Source organism: Suricata suricatta, unplaced genomic scaffold (assembly GCF_006229205.1).
Source record: "Suricata suricatta isolate VVHF042 unplaced genomic scaffold, meerkat_22Aug2017_6uvM2_HiC HiC_scaffold_94, whole genome shotgun sequence".
Lineage (NCBI taxonomy): Eukaryota > Metazoa > Chordata > Mammalia > Carnivora > Herpestidae > Suricata > Suricata suricatta.
The window spans coordinates 21,292-29,408 of NW_021916887.1; positions in this window are offsets into that span (position 1 = coordinate 21,292).

Consider the following 8,117-nt stretch of genomic DNA (forward strand, 5'->3'; position numbering starts at 1 on the left):
TTCAGTAGCTCAGTAGGAGCTAGGACTAGTAAAATGGCCCTAAGCTTTCAGATAAATAGGTTTTGGTGATTTTAGAAAGAACCTCAAGGGTCTATTAAATGAGACGTCTTCCTATGGTTACAAAACTCGTTATGGTCTTCTCAAAAGTGTTCAGAGAATGTTGGTAAAATGATTTTATCGGACACTGGTGAGTTCATCACAACTGCACCCATGTCTTTAACTTTGTCGTCCCTTTCAAGCCTCCATTTGTGAATCTAGTCTATTGTAACAGTCCCCTGCCTTATGTAGGCTCCCTTTCGCCAGTGCCCCAGAAGCACTAGTATATGGTATTGGCATTTTAGTTCATATGGTCACTCGTGGTTTTGACAATCAGGAGTCGAAAACCCAATCATCCTTTGGTGAACCAATAAAATTGAGTTACTGAATATATAAACCCCAAGATCACAGTCAAGATCAACGTGTCCTCATCAAGATGAGGTTGGTGAATAGTTCCATAGACACTACTGCAAACAGTCTTCAACTGTGATGGGAAGAATGTCCTCTAAACCAGGACAGACTCACGGACATCCACTTTCTTCTTTTAAACAATAGGGAAATAGGTCCAAGGTTAAAAGGTTGTCATTTTTAGTTCACCAAAATGCACTATGAAAATTATTTGTTAAAATCGTGCTGCTACTTAGATGTGACCTTAACAATTCTCAACTCTGACCAGGCTGTCAAAGAGAAACTAAGGCTGCCTCAGTCACATTTCAGACCTACCTGATCCAATTCTCCAGGAGTAACACTCATGGACAGATCTGTGGTCTGTGGCTGACTAGTGTCACACATCATGTCATCTATTTCTGGTCCTCTATCTAGTATTTGATTCGTATTAATATTTCAGAACACCACATGTTTTCTAGGCACTGTACTACATACTTTCCCATACTGTTTATATACACGAAGATTTTGAGACAGATTGACATTTTAGTATTTGACAACTTTCATATGATCCATATTCTTAACGACACGGACAAAATATTTATTTTTTAACGTTTATTTATTTTTGAGAGAGAGAGACACACAGAGTGTGAGTCATGGAGGGTCAGAGAGAGAGGGATACACAGCATCAGAAATAGGTTGAGGCTCTGAGCTGTCAACACAGAGCCTGATGCGGGACTTGAACCCATGAACTGTGAGATCACGACTTGAGCCAAAGTCGGCCGCTTAACTGACCGAGCCACCCAGGCACCTCAAAATATTTTAATATTAATAGGAATATAACATGACTCATAGTGTAACTCACTTTGCTTAATGCTGACAGTGTATTTAGTCTGGCTTCAAATATTAAAAAAATTTTTTCATGTCTTTATTTTATTTTGAGAGAGAGACACGGTCTGAGCAGGGGAGGGGCAGAGAGAAGAGAGACACAGAATCTGTAGCAGGCTCCAGACTCTGAGTTGTCAGCACAGAGCCCGATGCAGGGCTGGAACTCACAAACTGTGAGATCCTGACCTGAGCTGCACTTGACGCTTAATTGACTGAGCCACCCATTCGCCTCTGGATTATTTCTCTATTTATTAATTCAAGCTAAAGCTACCAGCATGAGTTTAATAATCCATGCTAAAACTGTCTTCTGCACTACAAGTAGGAGTTTCCATTTAAAGAAAAATTGTTCTAATTCCATTTCCTGAATTCTCCTAATAGTTCTAATACTTCTTCAACTATATGACCTTTAAAGATTGATTTCCTAAACTTATGAAATGTGACAGAACAAGTGAATATTGAAGACCAAGCTAAAACTCTCGCAAGATAAAAAATCTCTCTCTCAAAATAAATAAATAAACATTTGAAAAAATTTTGTAATTTTAAAATTAGAGAGAGATTTAAGTTGGCCAGGAATACAAAGCATTTTCAAAACTCTCAAATACTTAAGGAATCTCCATGATAAACAAGTGATATGCTACTTGCATATCAATTTAGCTGTTTATTACATCTTGTCTCAATGATATTATAGAAAATATTTGGTTAGATCATTTTTTATACCTTAATAAAGTACAGTATATACTTAGAAATAAAGGTACTCACTTACATTTTAGAAAATTACTAAGTATCTGCCACATTTCAGGTGCCGTTCTAAATCCTGAGACAGCGGTGAGCACAATGCTTATAATTCCTGCCCCAGTGGAACAAGATCTAATGGACAGGAGCATGGAAGGGTGGGGAGGACAGAACACAAACAAGGCAGCAAATCATTAGATAATGTCAGATAAGGAAAGGGCTAGAAACAAAATAACACTGAGTACTGGGTAGGAAGGGAAGGGGTAAGTTGCTGTAGGGCAGCTCTGGGGTGATGACTGAGCAGAGACATCTGTGGGAAATTCCAAATCCAAGATGATCATAAATCCAAGGAAATTACAGGTAAATGTACCGGCAGACGCTGGTACGTAGGAATAAAAATCTAACACGTGTGGGGCGTCTGCGTGGCTCAGTTGGTCAAACGTCCGACTTCAGCACAGGTTGGGATCTCGTGTTTTGTGGTTTTGAGCTCCGTGTTGGGCTCTGTGCTTTGCATCCTCTGCCCCCTCTCGCTCTGCCCCTCCCCTGCTCATGTGTGTGCTCTCTTTCTCTCTTTCTCTCTCAAAAATAGCTAATTAAAAAAAAAATCTAACACATGAAAAACAGACCTTCTCCTAACATTTGTGAGGTCCCTGGCAAGAATATAAATGAAGGCTCACATCCATGTTTTAACATTTGGAAGTTCTAACTCAAGACAGCAAGGGGGTAAAGTAAATCTATTCCAGCTCCTACCTTGACGATATTAGCGCACCAGAATGTGGTGGGATGAGCAAAGCCTGCCTTCAGCTCCTGACCTAGCCACCTCCTATTTTGGACTCGAGTCTCTACTGCAAGGAACCTTATACACCCACATGTGGACACTTCATGTTTCATTTCTTGGAAGTATTTAAGAAATTGCTGGTTGGTTTCCACATCATAGTTCTCAGTTTTCCACAAATCTCCTTCGTAATTCCTCTGTCTCCACCCATGCCTTAAATATTTCATTCCTAGGGCGTCTGGCTTCAGCTCAGGTCATGATCTCACAGTTTGCGGGTTCGAGCCCTGCATTGGGCTCTGTGTCAACAGCTCAGAGTCTGGAGCCTGCTTCAGATTCAGTGTCTCCCTCTCTCTCTGCCCCTCCCCCTCTCATGCTCTGTCTCTGTCTCTCAAAAATAAATAAACATTAAAATTTTTTTTAAATATTTTATTCCTTAAGGCTCTGTTTTGAGTCCCATTCTTTCTCATTTTACACATGTTCCCTAGGTGACCGCCTTCATTTCCATAACCTAAACTGTGGTCAGCAGGCCAGTAACCATCTCCCTGGTGCCGTGTTTTTCCCTAAGACTGTCTGATAACAATACTTGGAAGTCTCTACTAGCTCAATATGTCTAAAACGGAGTTTAGCCATTTCTCCCCCAATCTTGTTCCCATCTTCTCTGCTTCTGTAAATAACACCCCTTCCCATCCGAGTTGCACAAGTGAGAAATTTGGGAGTCATTCTTTACATTGCCCTTTTCATTACCTCCTTCCTCTACGTCAAGTCAATCACTAATTACAACAATTCCATTTTCTCAGTGTCTCTCCAATCTATCCATTTATCAATGACCCCTGTGGCCTCTATCTACATTGTTCAAACCTCTGCTCTTTCTTCTTCTTTTTTTTTAAGAGATAAGTCTTTAGGTTTTATTTTAATGTTTATTTATTTTTGAGAGACAGAGCATATGTGGGGGAGGAGAAGGGAGAGAGAGGGAGACAGAATTCGAAGCAGGATCAAAGTTCTGAGTTGTCAGCACAGAGCCCGATGCGGGGCTCAAACTCATGAACCATGAGATCGTGACCTGAGTGGGACGCTTGACCAACTGAGCCACCCAGGCACCCCTCAAACCACTACTATTTCTTGCCTTGACTATGGCATCAGCCCCTTAGCTTACTGCTTCTTCAACTTTTTCATGTCATGGGACATGTAGAGAAGGACACTGTAAGATACTCTGAGGTGAGCTGTGAAGGATTTGGAGGTATCTATTTGGGGCTTAATAAAAAATATAAAATAGCTTTTCTTATACTATGAAATTTTGAAAAATAAACACGAAATATGAGAGACAATGTTAAGCATTAAATTTATATATCAAGTGTATTTCAAAATTTTAATAGGAATTTTTAATAAACTTTCCTTAATAAATGTAATGTTTCAATGTAAGATTTCCTCATAAAATGCCTACTATCAATTCCTGAGCAAGACCTTTAAGGATGTTCTCATGCTCCTTGATGGGCATGGAGCCGGTTTAAGATTTTCTCTCTCCCTTTCCCTCTGCCCCTCCCTTGCTCACTCTCTCTGCTAAATAAACAAAGAAACAAAATAAAAATAATGCACATCTTCCAGTGTGGGGAGCTGCCAGAAGAGCTGCCGGGGGGGAAGAGATGTGCCTTGACCTAAGATCAGCCACCTGCAGGGCAGGACAGTGTTATCACTCCCAGCTCAAGGCCGGAGACAGCTTGGCTGGGCTTTCTTATCAGCTCCTCAGGCGTTGTGCTAAAACTGAGATTTTGTTCCTCCTTTACCCTAGCCTTCTCCTAAGAATCATGACCCTGTTCCTTAGCAACTGACCTACGTCAGCTGCCTTGTCTTTTGCCCTTTATAAGATGTGTGTGTTCTCTCAATAAATGAGGCTTGATCAGAGACTTTGTCTTTCCTCCATTCTCTGTGCCCCCTGCCCCCCAATTCCTACTCCCTCCCTCAGGACCTGCGTTGACTGACCTGTGGGATGGGTCATTCCAGACCACATATCTTTAGGGGCATCTGGGTGGCTCAATCAATTAAGTGTCAGACTCTTAGTTACAACTCAGGTCACGGTCTCACGGTCATGAGATCAAGCCCCACATCAATTCTCTTTCTCCCTTTCTCTCTGCCCCTATCCTTCTCTTGCTTGTGTTCCCTCTCTCAAAATAAATACATAAACATTAAAAAAAAAAAAAGGGGATGGTCTCTTCAAACTCTTGATAGTCATCATTGAAGAGAAATTGTTTTACACACAAAAAATGAAAAAAATGTTTAAATATTTTAGAACCATTTTATTTTTTAAAGCTTATTTATTTATTTTGAGAGAGACACAGAGAGAGAGTGAGTAGGGGCAGAGAGAGAGAGAGGGAGAGGGAAACAATCCCAAGCAGGCTCTACACCTTTAGCACAGAGCCTGATGCAGGGCTTGAACCCACGAAACCATGAGATCATAACCTGAGCTGAAACCAAGAGTCAGATGCTTAATTGACTGAGGCACCCAGGTGCCCCTTTTTAGAACCACTTTAAAATTTGCAACAATTGAAATTATATTTAAGACTCTTGTAACTATGGGTGGGTCTGGGTGGCTCAGTTGGTCTGACTTCAGTTCAGGTCATTATCTTGCAGTTCATGAGTTCAAGCCCCATATCAGGCTCCATTCTCACAGTGTGGAGCCTGCTTAGGATTCTCTCCCTCTCCCTCTGCCCCTCTCCCACTAATATATACACACACTCTTTCAAAATAAATAAATGAACTTTAAAAAAAGATTCTAACAGCTCTTCCTCTTCTTGAAATACAGATGTACCATTCAAATTTTCAATCTCGTGTGATAATATGAATGGACTTTTAAAACCAGTTGAACTTTTTCATATCACATATTTTAAAACAATGGAGATTTTTTCCCGCAGGACACACAGGCACCATAAAAGCAGTTGCTTTGCAGCTAGTTTAGCTGAGGGAGTGAAAAATAAAACATGAGTTAGCGGCAGACAGAAATGCCAGTTACATGGAGAATGCTTTGGAGCTGCACCTGCCCGTGCTCCCCAAAGACCTACCTTTACCTTCCACAGTGTGGGCCCCTGGAACACAAACGCTTCCAGCAGGTCCGCAGGCTGCAGAAGACCTAGGGTGAAGATGTGGGGAGTAGAAAATATGGAATAAACTCAAATATTTGAAAAACGCATGAATTTGGAGAGCTGCTCTCCAACAGTGCCACTGAATTGCTAAGGAGTTGGCTGTCCTCTGTGCATTGCAGTTTTGAATGTAGTACAAAAGAAAATGACTTCTGAACTTCCTGGAAGGAATAATAGTTGATCAGGTTGGGTTATTTTGGTTCTAGGGCAGTCAGTAAAGATAGCACTTTCTAGGTATAGAACTCAGCCTGAATAGACATATGAATAATGAACCATTTTTGGTTGTAAACCAAACAACCATTCCCTGATTTCTGAGAGGACCCCCCCTTTTTTTAAATTTTAAACATTTATTTATTTATTAGGCTGGGGGAAGAGCACAGAAAAAGGAAGACACAGAATCCGAAGTAGGCTCCAAGCTGTCATTACAGAGCCTGATGTGGGGCTCAAACTCACAAACTGCAAGATCATGACCTGAGATCAAGTTAGACACTTAACCAACTGAGCCACCCAGATGACCCAAGAGGAAACCCTTTTAAATCTCCAGCTGACATCTTCAGTTGACTGTGTGTTCTTTTTTTTAATTTAAAAAATTTTTTTAATTTACATTTATTTTTGAGAGAGAGAGAACAAGCACAAGCTGGGGAGGGGCAGAAAGAGAGGGAGACACAGAATCTGAAACAGGTGCCAGGCTCTGAGCCATCAGTGGGGCTTGAACTCACAAACCAAAAGATCATGACCTGAGCCAAAGTCGGACACTTAAGTGTCTGAGCCATCCAGGCGCCCTGTGTTATTTATGAATTGACATAAATGACCCACATCTGAGTAAAGATCTTCTGTACCTTCATTTGGATTCTTTGTGTGTGCATGATGGTCTAAAGGGAAGACTCTTGGTTATGACCATACCACTCTTCCCCACCATAATCAGGGGTGTGGAGAGGGGAGGCACGGGGAACTACATTACTTGCTGGGCTCAGAGCATGACGGTGGAAGATATGAAGTTAGAATCTGGCGTCCCATAGCTCTTTGACTCTAGCCATTTTGCCTCAACAACGTTTATCCTAACATAAGTTATTTCTCCTATTATCTCTCTTGCTGCAGACTAATGCCAGAAGAGATATACTGAAAAACAATACCCTAAAACTAGGGAAGTTCTTGAAGGCTTTTGGTAACATAAAGGTTTGGTTAGAACTGTACTTTGTAGGGTACTTACTGTGCGTCAGATTTGACGAAGGGATTGCATGTGGGTTGAAATGGTAGAACAGAGGAGGGAATGACTGAGGAAGGCAGTAGAAATTAAGCCATGGTTTAATCCAGAAGAATGAGAAGTAATGTTACCCAATCAATAGAACTTTTGGCAGCTGGCTAGCTAGGAGGGCAGCCAAAGGTGGGCAGGAGGGAATCTGGATTCCTGGAAGAAGGAAGTGGCTGTTAACATAAACAGGGGAGCCTTGGTGAGGACTGACTCTGTGGATAATAGTGGATGTATCTTTTAAGTGTGGTGTGACACTAGTAAAGATGACCAGAAGGCAAGTAGAGGGAGGCTAAGGCTGGAGACATTAAGGCTGGAATCATCCAGGTGGAGGCAAAAATTGAATCTCAAAGATATTATGTAAATAAAAATATCATAGGAAAACTTGTGTCTCAGGGACAAGAAGTAAAAAGCTGAGAAAGCACAGGATTTCAGAGAGAGAAGAGAACCAAGAAAGTGGTGTGATGGGAAAAAATTAGTACTAAGAAAAGTTGCGTAGGACTGGTAACGCCAATGTTGATAGGTACCGAGATTTATCTGGGAAATGGATTGCATCACATTTCTGGAATTTATTTATTTATTTTTTAATAGTTTATTATCAATATTGGTTTCCATATAACACCCAGTGCTTCTCCCCACACGTGCCCCCCACCATGACCATCACCCCCCTCCCTCCCCCTCCCTCTTCAGTCCATGGTTCGTTTTCAGTATTCAATAGTCTCCCATGATTTGTGTCCCTCACTCTCCCCAGCTCTCTTTCCCCCTTCTCTCCCCATGGTCCCTTGCCAGGTCTCTCCTGTTAGACCTATGAGTGCAAACATATGGTATCTGTCCTTCTCTGCCTGACTTATTTCGCTTAGCAGGACACCCTCGAGGGCCATCCACTTTGCTACAAATGGCCATATTTCATTCTTCCTCATTG